The 13,610-nt window shown below is 49.3% G+C and overlaps 1 protein-coding gene across 1 annotated transcript in view; it reads right to left on the bottom strand.

Annotated features, from left to right (window-relative positions):
- The window catches only part of ptprk (protein tyrosine phosphatase receptor type K), a 67,819-nt gene that overhangs the window by 44,766 nt on the left and 9,443 nt on the right, over positions 1-13,610 (bottom strand).

The raw sequence follows: 13,610 nt of genomic DNA, 5'->3' as shown, positions 1-13,610 counted from the left end.
TGGCTGTGATAGGCTGGTAGAGGACAGACACTAACGTCTCTGACAGAAAAGCCAGGGGGGGATCCATACAGGAAGCCGGGAGGAAGTGATCATTCTTAGGGCCGAGGGGAGCTATAGATGCCCTACACATAGCCTGTAGGGAGGTGACAGCCTGCATGATTCCTCCAGCTCAGACTACATTAGACCAGATGGGGTTATCTGTACCGTGACTGGTGGAGGACAGACAATGGGTCATCTCTCGTTCACCAGTCACCATAGTTTGGATCGGGTAAAAGGGTTTAAGGGGTCGAATAAGTCTGTTCTTAGACACAGGACAGCTAATCAAATCCAGAGCCGAGGCTAGAAGAGCTAATCAAAGACAGAGTCAGATCCAGATGTGAGCAGCCCATCATAGACTGATCCAGAGAACCCCCTCCACACACACACACACATCCCCAAAGTAAATCACATTACCGCCTTGTCGCAGAATTACCGTCTGCTTTAGAGTTACCGGCTGATTCAGAGTTAATAGCTAGTGTCACAGGCAGCTCTTTGATGTTCTGTGCGAGGTGATGACACGACACGGACTGAAGGCCTGTCTCCTTCCCTGCCACCAAACATCAAATACATGCTAACCAACGAGCCTTGCAGCTCTGAAAACCATTTACGATGGTAACAAGCTGCTCCTCACCCTCCCTCGCTCCCTCAACCACCCCCCCGTCCCCCCCACTCCCTGCTTGTGTATGCAAATCTGGACAGTAACGACTGTCAGCCAGAGTCTGCTACCAACAGGACCCTGGAACTACACTACTACAACACTTTCTCTATATATCCCTCTTCCTCTCTCCCCCTCTTCTCTCTTCCTCTCTACTTTTCTCTCACTCTTCCTCTCTCTGCCACTCTCTCCATCCTCCATCTCTCCTAAGCCGACAGCCAGGAGACTGTGCTAGAGCCTTAGTGAGGGTTAAAGCATGTTAGTACAGCAGATTACTTGGGTAACCACAGAGAAGTGTTCCACATTAGGAAGGGTTAGGGTTAGGTTTGCGGTTCATACGTGGTAGGAACAGCCTCCTTAGTGGAACAGGGTTTGTACATGACTGCTCGCAACTCAGGGGCTTGTGAGAAGGACTCTGCTGAACAGATCCTGGGTGTGTTCATAGACCACAGAAGCCTGTAGCTATCGACATGGAATGTACAGTTTAGAATTCAAGATAACAGATTCATCTTCCTGGCTGCATAGACGAGGCCAAGCTCCACTACATCTGAGACCTTGTCTCTCCACCCAACTGGAGCCTGTGTGTGTATGTGTGTGTGCTATAGCGAGTTTGACTACTGAGGCAATAATGTGTGTGAAAGTGTCTTCCCACACACACATAACCATGCAACCACACACACACAAATCCACTTTCGCTCCTACCCACGTCGCAGCTCACACCTCCCCCTCCACACACTGTTCTGCCAATAAAACCAGGGTGCTAGCACACAATCTGTACACAACACACACACACACACACACAGACACACACACGCACACACAGACACCATCTGACTGTCTATGGGATGTGAATCCTGCAAGTCTCCAGCCAATGGATTCTGGGTTTTGGCCTGTTCTTGTGAAGAACATCATCGGTGTCTCCAGTCTGCCAGTCTGGCACTTCTGCTTAACATTTTTGATTTCATTTGAAACCTTGATTTAGAGAGACGGTAATACAATTTGAGGACTGGAATCAGTGTGAGAGCATGCTGAATAAAGACAGCCGGGGGCAAAAGGTTAAACAGCAGTTCTCTCTAGCAAACACGGAAGAACAAATCATTTCATGATGGGAGAAAACAAGCCAATCCTCCTCCCGTTCAGCATCATAGTTACTATTCTATATTACTGCACTACAATGCTACAGTTATGTCATATGTATTCAATAACAGTATATACAATTCCACACAAGTCGGCATGCTGTAAGTTCGTAAGGTCCGACATATGAAAAAATATAACCCGGTTATATTTTACTACTACATACTTTTACACACTCAGACACACACACACACACATCTATAAAACTGTTATTCTCTAACTTAATTTCTATGGACCCCCCCCCCCCCCCGCACAGCCCCCCTCCCTTCTGGAGAGGGATGAACCCCCTGGCTGCAAGGACAGTGACGGGGTGATTTGCATACTAATCGCAGCGCTCTGATTGGGGAGTCGGCTAATGAAATAATAGTCTTCATTTGCATAATAAAATAATTATTGTGTCTGATAAAGCTCAAGGGCAAACAGTGTCCGAGTCTCCTGGTAGGGCTAGGTTAACAGCTTCATTATAACACACACACGCACGTACTTTCAAGCAGCATCATTATTCACAACATTCCTTCGATGTACACGCAGTATAAAAGGGCTTCATTATAACACACATGCTCTAAAGGACAAGAGTAGCGGTTGGTGCTGGTGACACAGTCTTCACATTCAGGTCACATGCGAAGCGTGTCTCCATAACAGTTCCTTTTGCCAGAGAACAGTGTTTAATCATTCTACACATGTTTTAAACCAATAACTACCGGTGGCTCGCCTCAATAACACTGGTGTCTGACGCTTCATTCCAATGATAACCGGCTAAATTAATTCCGACAGCAAGTGAGAAGCAAGATCAGATTCTCTACAACCGCAGCACCACACAGCCCACCAAGATAAACGAGACAGTGTGTGTGTGTGTGTGTGTGTGTGTGTGTGTGTGTGTGGGTGTGTGTCTGTGTGTGTGTCGGGGTGTGTCTGTGTGTGTGTGATAAATGCCTATTGAGCAGAATTACAGTTCTGTCAGACCTAGAAGTGGATTCTGGAGAGCAGCTTCAATAATGCATGATGATCTATAAGAGAGGCCAACACAGGTTCCTTTACTGGATAGGCACTTGCATGCATTAGAACCAATAACTTCTGTCTAGACCGCAACCACAGAGAACACACATGCACACACACACACACACACACACACAGACCAATAACTGCAGTTTTACGACCGTCAATACCTATTTAGCTTGAGTCTAAAATACAGAAAGCAGGGCTGTGATCAGAGAACAGAGATTAATAGGAAAGCGGAGGATAGTGCAGAATACGCACAAACCAAGAGGTTCTGAGTTTGGAACAAAGAGACAAACACGTTCTCAAATCAATTTTTAATAAAGCCGCCTGGTGGAGTAGAAAATACAAACATAAAGATCAATCCTGAGTAGTCTCTCCAGGTAGAGACTGATGGGGCCATGAGATACCAGCAAAATAGCAGTGTGTGTCTGTGTGTGTGTGTGTAACCCTAAGAGTTCACTGACATAGTTCACTGGCAGCCATTGTCCTCATCACGACTGCTTCAGGACGCATTTCTAGGCAAGTTGAACTCAGGTAGGAATAAGACAAGGTGACATTCCTCTGTCTCTTTAAACTCCTTATATCCACCCCCTCCCCCTCTCCTCCCCATTCCTTCCCTCGCCTTCTCCCACTCTCTTCTCCTCCACCCTCCTTCTCCCTCTCTCCATCTCCACCCCCTCCCTCTCTCCCTGGTCGTCATGCCTGGCTACCCTGGCCTGCTAGTCTAGCCTATCGTAGCACGTCTTAGCATCAAAGGAGCGTGGGTCCGCAGGCCTGGCCCAGATAAAAGGGGAGGACAGAACTCCACCTCTCTTTGTTCCTCACGGACTGCCACATCGCCAAAAATTAAATTACCCAGACACCTCAGCGGTTCTGTCGCGCTCAGTTCAACCCACCAATTAAAACCATGAATGGAAGCTATCAGGAGTTTGGTAGAATATTTCGTACTTTTCCCCCACTTACTCATTTTCTCTCTCCTCCTCTCACATTCTTTTTCTCTCTCTCTTCCCCCCCTGCTTGTCAGCTACAACTGTCCAGCTCAGATTCTGCTGACTGTGCCAGTCTTCAGTGTAAACACCAAGCCTGTTTCCTTCCTAATTACAGACAACCTTCTTCTTCACTCTTGACCGCTTGCTGCTCTTGGCCATCCCCCCCTCACCACTCATGCATTCAGTCCTTCAGCCCCCTACACCTCATCTCTGTACCCCCCCACCTCCAGCCGCTGACAGACCACAGCACCAGGCAGAAGACAGAGAGGGTGAGGAGCGCAAAAAAGGGGGGTGAAAGAGGGTGAGATAGTGAGTGTGCGAGGGTGTGAAAGAGAGAGAGAAACTTGCAGAGGGTGAGATAGAGGGTGCGAGAGAGTGAGAAAGAGTGAAAGACTGAGATGGGTGACCGAGGGTAAGATGGATAGTGAGAGAGAGTAACACAGGGTGACAAAGGGTGAGATAGAGGGTGTCAGAGACTGACAGAGGGTGAGAGACAGAGAAGGTGAGAGAGAGGGTCAGAGAGGGTGAGAGGTGTGAGTGTTCCTCACACAGTCTTCCTGAGAACAGTAACTTGAGGCTCACTGGAGACCTCTGCTGAACTTGACTGACATCAACATTTGATATGCGTGTGTGCCAGTATATTCATTCTCTGTCTCTCTCACTCACTCACTCACTCACACACACACACACCACACACCTCCTTGTCCCTTCCAGACCCTCCCTCTATTATACTACAGGCTGTTACAGGATCACAGAGAGACCAGCAGCATATAATCATGAGAGACAGAGGGGAAGAGAGGGAGGAAGGGGGGTGTAAAAGAAAGAGAGATATGCAAGAGGAAAGGGGAGAGAGGAAGGGGAGACTGAGGTTAGCAGCATATAATCATGAGAGACAGGGGGGAGAGAGGGATGGGGGAAGAAAGCAAAAGAAAGTGTGTGGGCTGCTACGCTTTCTCTTTCCCTCTTTCTCACCTTCTCTCTCACCTTCTCTTTCTCTTTCCCTCTCTCTCTCTCTCTCTCTCTCTCTCTCTCTCTCTCAGTCTCAAACTGTTTGAATATCTCCTTTTTTCCTGTTTTAAACTCACAGCATAGAGTCTATAGCCCTTATCTTGCAGCTACCACACACACGCACACACACATTGAAGAAGCAGCAAATGTCAGGATTTGAATAGTAATGTAGATGTATGATAGTGAGAGAGGAACCTTTCACTGAGTTTATCTGATAGCAGGACCAAGTCATCTTTCTCTCCTCTCCTCTATATTTCCTCTCCCCCCCCTCAGTTAGAAAGAGAAAGAGAGAATGTGTGTGTGTGTGTGTGTGTGTGAGAGAGAGAGAGAGAGACAGAGAGAGACAGAGAGAGACAGAGAGAGAGAGAGAGAGAGAGAGAGAGAGAGAGAGAGAGAGAGAGAGAGAGAGAGAGAGAGAGAGAGAGAGAGAGAGAGAGGTGTGAGTGTAGGAGTGTTAGTCTATGTGTATATTTCCCTCCCTGTCTGTTTATATGAGGAGAGAACAGAAGTTACAAAACCAGAAGATACTCCCCAGAATGTTCCACACACACACACACACACGTGCGTGCCTGTGCTGCATACGGCAGTTTCTGCTTGAACCTGTATTGACATTAGCAGTTAAACATCAACCACAACTATGCATGATATGCGCTATGAAACATACTGTTGGCCAGGCCAACAACACCTAAATACTACCAAACCAGGTTTGAGGCGTGTCCTTGTCCTCTTTCCTGCTCTCTTGGAAAGGAAAAAAGAGAGGGCTGTGACCCACACAGCCACTGTTCTGACCAATCCTAAAGCCAGAAAGACACAGTAATGTCCAATCCCGAGCCACACAGAAAATGTGCTGTCCAATCATAAGCCAGAGAGACACTGTGCTGTCCAATCGTAAGCCACACAGACATGTGCTGGCTCCAGCTGTGTTGTGGTTGGCCACCAGGTCAGGTCTGGTCTGCAGGAGATAAGGTGGGGGGGACAGACTCTGCCTGGCAGGGGGCACACACACACACACACACACTAGCTGTCCATCAGGTGATGTTTCTACACACCTGCATCCTGGACCTAACCCCACCGCTCAAAACTCGGATTGAGAAGGGCAGAGTAAGAGAGGTTTGAGAAGGGCAGAGTGGGAAGGGAACAAAGAACTGGAGGAGAGGAGAGGGGGATGAGTTTTGTGTGAGCGCAGCACAGACTCATCCAGGTGTGTGGTGACGCTATGACATCATGGTCCTCACTCTGTCTCTGTCACACACACACACACACACACAAACACACATTCCCTGAGTGCAGCAGTTCTGTTGTCTCTCTGCAGCCTGGGGGCTTTATCCACACAGGGACCGCCAGCCCCCACCCCCCGAAAAACACACACACACACACACCATGTAGCTGCCCTCACTGGGAGAGAACAGAAAGAGAACAGAGAGAGAACTGGGAGAGAACATGCTTGTTGTATCTCAGTTCCATCAGTAGAACGTTTGGTTTCCTCGTACAAAATGTATTCCACAAATAGCCAGCAAGCCGTACATCCAGCCAGCCAATCAGCTGACCGGCAGGAGGGCTGGTGTGTTGGCGGGCTGGTTAGCTGGTTGGTGTTTTTGGCCGGTGTGTTGGCTGTCTGGGTCAGGATGTAAACCAAGAGCATGGTCTGGAACCAGAGCTCCATGTGAGTTCAAATCCAAGTTAAGGCACACACACACACACACAGCCCTATCTCTTCCACACAAACCCTTGGCATGGAGAGCAGCAAGCTTGCTGAGCTAGGTAGATAACAGGGCTTCTAACGCTGCCACAATGTAGTCCAGCACAACACTGAACACTGGCAGACAGAAACCCACACAGACAAGCACACCAACACACAGCCCTAATGCAGCCTGTATGCTGGCCACAACCTGCCTGGCATGCACACAGTACTGTAAATGTGGTTTGAGGCTATACTCCTGTTGAGACTAGTAAGACATAGGACACCTCTTGGTTAGAGGGTTGGAGATTGGGGCTGGTTAGAGGTCGGGGCTGGTTAGAGGGTTAAAAATGCCAAATGTTACTCATTGATGACCTGCGTGGAGTCATGATTAATCTGGAGAGAACACAAGTATTGGAATGTGTGTGGCTGGTTGTATGTGCGTGTGAGTAAAATCACCTTCAGCTGTAAATTTGGTCAAACATCACTCAGGGGTATGGAAAAGAAAGGGGAAAGGGGTAGAGAGAGAGACAGAGAGAGACAAAGAGAGCGTGTGTGTGTGTGTGTGTGTGTGTGGTGTCGGTATGACCTCAGCCTTGGGCATTCCCTTAAATGAGATGTGGGAGTCAGTGCACCTTTACGACTGTCATTACAGACCTGAAATAGTTTGTTTTACACTCAACACGGGGTCCTGCAGGTATACTTACCTCTGCTGGGGCTGAGAGTGTGTGATTGGGTGTGTTTTGGCTGGGAGTGGCCTGGCTTTGAGGTGGTTATCTATGCGTGTGTTAGTCTTAGCTGGGAGTGGTCGGGAAGGTAAAGTTACTTCTCCTGTAGGGAGTAGCCAGCAAAGACAATCTTGCTCAGGGGAGAAGAAGAGGAGAGTGGGCTGGGTGTGTGTGTATGTGTGTCTGTGAGTGTGTGTTTGTGTGTGTCTGGGTGTGTGTCTGAGTGTATTGTGCAATCACAATGTGAAGGGAGGAAATGAGACAAAACCGGTCTGACTCACATTCAGGTTAGAGGACACGGCTTCAGGCACACACACACACACACACACACAAACTTAATACCTCTCCATTTAGTCACATGAGTAGTTGTCTGCCCCCACCCTCCTCAAAGCCGGTTTCTAAAGGGAGGGGTCCCCTAACACAGTTATTAAGGCTACTATTACAGTCCTATTGACAGGCTGCACAGACCCTTTAAAACACACAGACGAACACACACACTGAGTTACTAACACCCACACAAATGGATGCACACACACAAACAAGGTTGCTCTCCACATTGGGGTCATGTTCTGGAGAGAGCAGTGATGCGTATGCTGCTCTCCTCATTATAACCATGACTCTGTCTTGACCTTGAGTCAGACAATCACATCTCCGGACAGGCTGCTCACACAGCCAGACCACACCAGCAGCTAATGATCCAACAGACCAGAATAATAGATTGAAGATTGTAATGGCCAGCAGAGGTGAGGACTCGTAGGCTCCATCTCCTCAAGGATGGATCCATCTCGTCTCAGGGCTGAGATACAGTTTATAGTGTGGGTTAGGGTTATCTGTGTGGGTTAGAGTGAGGGTTACCTGTGTGGGTTAGGATTAAGGTTTGGGTTGCCTGCGTGGGTTGGGTTTACGGTTCAGTTGGACTAGAGTATTCCTTAATGTAGCATCTTAGCTGTTTAGTAGTTTCTTACATTTGTAACATTTGTTATGTTTGCTGCTCTGAACATCAGCCTGCACAACTAATCGACAGAGACAGAAGGAGAGAGAATGCAAAAAGTAAAAAGAGGATATTTCAGTAGCAAACTATCCCCCATCTACACTCCCACTCTCTTTCTCCCTCTTTCTGCCATCACTCTCACTTCTCCCCCCCTCAACACACACACACACACGTTACCTTTCAAGTACGTCCAGGCATAAAGCAATCCCATCAGCCACTGCCTCGGGACACACACACACAGACCTAACAGACAGCTCAGATACACAATATGCAGCCCCTAGCATGCACACACACACACTATGTACTCTAGCCAAAAAGCTGTTTACGCTTAGCTATTGTTGAACAGGATTTACTTGCCTCCTGGCATCACACACACACACACACACCCACACACACAGTCTTGGTTCATATTTGCTCCAAGTGCCTGTGATGGAGGAAGGACTGTTTAACAGTAGTGTGTACTGAACACAGCCCTGCGGCCACTGTGGGGTGTTTCAGGGAGGGGGGGTGGGGCAGACTCTACTGAGACCCAGCACACACACACACACACACACATTTTACAGAGCTCTGGAGAGACCTGACCCTCACACACACACACACACACACGCACCCTTAGGCACTACATGCCTCAATCACTGAGAATCACTTCACTGCAAAAGTGAGGAGAGAAGAGGAGAGAGAAGAAGAGGAGAGGAAAGGCGAAGAGAGGAGGTGAAAGGGAAGGAGTGGAGGAGAGAGAGAGGGAGAGGAAAGGAGAGGAGAGACCTGGTGGGCCGCACAAAGATGTCCTCTCTCATTAGTTACATTACACTGGTCAACTACACTAGCCCTGAATAGAGAGGGAGAGAGGTAGACAGAGGGTGAGGGACAGAGAGAGAGAGAGAGAGAGTGAGTGAGTGAGGGACAGAGAGAGAGAGTGAGGGACAGAGACAGAGATAGATAGAGAGAGAGAGAGAGAGAGAGAGAGAGAGAGAGAGAGAGAGAGAGAGAGAGAGAGAGAGAGAGAGAGAGAGAGAGAGAGAGAGAGAGAGAGAGAGAGAGAGAGAGAGAGAGAGGGGAAGTGAGGAGGGGGGGTGTTGCATCTCTGTCCCTCTCCGTGGTGCCAACCCTTGTCATGTGACCACAATGTCCTGATTATGTGTGTGTGTGTGTGTGTGTGGTGTGAGTGTGTGTGCTTGGAGTGAGTGTGTGGTGTGTGCGTCCTGCAGCAGTGAACCATGAAGCCTTTCCCCTCTGAGGTCAGGGACATAAAGGACTAAATCTGCTCTTTGCATCCTCAAGTTCCACTTTTCATGCTGTATACACTCTTAATTACTGTGTGAGTGTGTGTGAGAGAGGGTGTGTGTGTGTGTGTGTGTGTGCGCTTGTTTGTCAGGGGGAGGATTCAGGACAATGTGACACAGGGACTGTAGGCAAGACATGCTTCTCGTCGCACACGGTCTCTCTGCGACACACACACACTTTAATATTCACAAGGGAGATATTGAAAATGTACCTCTCAATACTATTGAGAGTGAAAAATGCACTGTGCTTACTAATGAGTGCTTTCATAAAGCCAGAGGAAGGCCAGAAGCCTGAATACAAGATATGTCTTAATAAAAGCAGAGCAGATTCTATTATAGATAGCAGAATGGATTCTGCTGCCTTCAACTGCGAGCCGCAAAATAGGCTTTTAACCGAAGGTCAGGGTTGTGTTTAACATCGCCATGTGCAGGTTCGTGCTCCTTCGGGGCTGTGCAGCTGCAACGCAACACCTCCTGTTGCTACTACCTGGTCAATCATGTGACCTGGAACGTGACATCCGCTGGAGAGGAGCGAGGAGGAGAGAGACGAGAGAGGAGGAGAGAGACGAGAGAGGAGGACAGAGAGGAGCGAGGAGGAGAGAGAGGAGAGAGGAGGACAGAGACGAGAGAAACCCCCAAAAAGGAGAGCAGAAGAGGAGTGCTGAGCAGAGAGAAAGAGAGCTGTAGGCTGGCAGAGAGAAACAGCTGAGCCTAGCGAGAGCAGTCAGACTAGATTCATGTCCTGGTCTGAGACTGGGCCCGCACTACTGCCAGAGGCTGGAGCCTGATAATACAATAAGACCTACTCTGGGGGTTGAAGAGGAAAACTGAACGTCTCCCCAGATTTGATGAGGTCGATGGAAGTACGATTACACTCTTACCTCCCTCCCTCCCTAACTTCCCTCCCTCTCTCCCTCCCTCCTCCTCATCACAACATCCGTCTGTCACACGCAGCGACACGGAGACCTGAGGGTCAAAAACAATCTTTACACACAGTCCTGCCTGTCAGCCAGCATGGACGCAGGCGCACACGCACACACGCATACCTGCCTGTCAGCAAGCACACAAACACATTCAATTACACAATCAAGTAAACACAAATGCATGCATGCATTTACACACACACACACACTCTCTCTCTCTCTCTCTCTCTCTCTCTCTCTCTCTCTCTCTCTCTCTCTCTCTCTCTCTCTCTCTCTCTCTCAAACACACGCACACAATAAGTATGCTTAGTATGCTATATTCACACATGCTCTCCTTATGCTTTAGTAAGCTATATCCAGACAATAACTATTTAATACTCTTCTGAAGAAGCTGAACTAGCAGTCCCAAAAAAGACAAGGAAAAGAGAGGGAGAGGAGGGGAGGGGGACGGAGAATTGGAAAGAAGGGGAGGAGGCAGGGCAGAAGAGGAGACTGTATCCTGAACACCTGGAGCAGAGAACCTGAGGCTATATGGGGGAGAGGGGGGGTGGGGGCAACTGCTCTCTATCAGCTGGGATAGGAGGTAGGAGTGGGGATGAGGGCGGTGGGGGGATAGACTGTGGACCATCTGGAGAAACCCCCTGTTCACCTCCTCCAGCCCTGGTCCATATGGAATCCCACCCCTCCTCCCCTGCCCTCCCCACACACACACACACACACACACACACACCACAGACTGACCGGACGGCACCAAGACATCAGGTCCAGAAAGATGCCGGGGGGGCAGGACCATCACCAGCTGTCCTCTCCTCTAACCTCACAGGAGTCACACACACACACACTACACTATCACACACACTACACTCACATGCCAACATCACACACTACCAGGACTGAGTGTGCTCTTCTACTGTCGTACAGAATGCAGCAGCCTACAGTCTCTAACCCCCAGACTGCCTGGGTCACTGAGCAGGAATCGAACCCGAGTCATGGCCAGGTAGAATGCTACCTCACAATGACAATCAGGTTCCAATCCAGATCTGCACTCGCTCCGTGCTCCATTCCTCTCCATCTCATCTCCACGGCAACTACAGCCACTACAGATGAATTGGAAGGCTATTGACCTACTATTAACCCCTCACCGTGCCTGGTCAGCCAACCCACCAATCAGCTGTCTCTCTGCTGCACCCCCCCCCCCCCCACCCCCCCAATCGCTATCAGCCTCTCAAAGGGAAATCGGTTGGGCATGGGGGAGAGAGAGATAGATGGAGTGAAGAAGGGAGACGGGTAGAGAGAGGGCGAGAGAGGGAAATATAAAGGTGGGAGAGAGGGAAAGGGGAGAGAAAGAGAGAAAATGAGACAGAAAAAGAGGGTAGAGGGGGAGAGAGGAGTGGACACCATACACAGTCATCTCTGTCTCAGTCCTCCATTCGTCTTTATATTCATCACACACAGTCACACACTCACAAACACACACACACACACACGGCTGCAGACAACGGGGCTCTCTGTGTGTGTTTGTGTGTGTATATGATCATCGCTGCAGCATCGCCAACCAGTGATCTATGACAACGTTCCAGCATCTTCAGCACCAGAACCAGACCCTCAGAACCCAGCTTAGCTCAGCCTAGCTCAGCCCAGCCCAGATCAGCCCAGCCCAGATCAGCCCAGTCCAGATCAGCCCAGCTCTCAGGGACTATCATCACTGGTTGTTTGCTGATAGTGAATCTCATGCATTTCTCAAACAAAATCTACCAATGCTTTAAGCAAAGAATAAACAGTGTTCTTGATGTTGTGTGTTACCAGGTGGTATGTGTGTGTGTGTGTGTGTGTGTGTGTGTGTGTGTGTGTGTGTGTGTGTGTGTGTGTGGTAGAGCAGGGGTGGAAGCAGTGCACCTTTGTCATGTTCCGTCTCTAGCAGAAATAACTCCATATAGGACATTAAATGGGGATGTTGTTGTGACAGGTTTTCTCCATGTTTCAAATGATTTCTGAATCCCCATGGGGGCAGTGTGTGCCTGAGTGTGTGCTGCTGTGTCTCTGAGGCACGTGTGTGTGTGCGCATGCATGCATTCATGCTTGGGACTTGTGTGTGTATGTGCGTGTTTGTGGGTGTGTGTGAGTGCGCATGCGTGTGTGCCCATTTATGTTTGTGTGGGAACCCCTGAAAGGCCGCGTAAAGGAGGAGAGGAGCGTGGTTGAAAATAATCAAAAACGATCTCATCTTATAACCTCCTGATCACCTTCCTAATCCATGTTGAAAGTCTCCCAACATCGCCCACACAATTTTCTCCTGCTAACTGTTTGTGTGTGTGCATGTGTATGTGTGTGTGTGTCTCACTTGTCACCATGGTGCCAGTGGCAACAGTCCTCAGCTAACAGGGTAGGGCTCCAGTATTAATAGAGCCGTCAGAGAGGAAGTGGAGATGGAGGTACTTCCTGTGCCTCCAGGAAGGTGACAAGGAGGAGTGCTCCAATCCCTGCTGGACCACGACACCAAGCCTTGAACACGGGACACCTTCACAGCATTCCCCCTGCTGCCACCGTCTGTGAGTGTATGTGTGTGCGTGTGTGTATGATGTAAGCCTGTCGGGGTGCATCATAGTCGTCAAGACGACCTCGTCGTTAGAGATGTCAGAGCCTCGCTGCAATTAACTACCTGCCCCCACCGATCAGCATGAACAACTCACTCGTCACTTCTCTCCTCCCCTCTCCAACATGAATAACTTCACTGGTCACTTGCCTTCTCCTCCTTTCTCATCCCTCCTTCCTCCTCATCCTTCTTTCTTACGGAACAACACGTTAGTCACAGTCCTAAACATCCTCCTTCACCCTCCTTTCTTCCTGCTCCTCCTCCTCCTATCCTCCTCTTCAGACAGTTAACCCTGCTGCCTCTCATCACTACCTCTCTCCCCCCGTCCTCTCCCATCACCCCCCCCCCCCTCCTCTCCCCCAGCCCCGCAGGAGATTTTCCCATCTCTCAACCTAGAAGCACTTCTACTAATCTTCCTCTTCCAGCGGACAATGGATCCGCTGTGTATGTGTGTGTGTGTGTATATGTGTGCGTGTGTGTACCACCGTTACCAGACATCAAAGTGGTCTGACAAGCAGGTGACAGGCAGCTGCAGGTGGTGTGAGAGTGGAGGGAGTATAGAGCTGGTGTGTAGCAGAGGTGGTTTGGTG

Source organism: Osmerus mordax, chromosome 8 (genome assembly GCF_038355195.1).
Source record: "Osmerus mordax isolate fOsmMor3 chromosome 8, fOsmMor3.pri, whole genome shotgun sequence".
Taxonomy (NCBI): Eukaryota; Metazoa; Chordata; class Actinopteri; order Osmeriformes; family Osmeridae; genus Osmerus; species Osmerus mordax.
The sequence above is the reverse complement of the archived record's forward strand: the minus strand, read 5'-3'. Positions and strand labels throughout refer to the sequence as shown.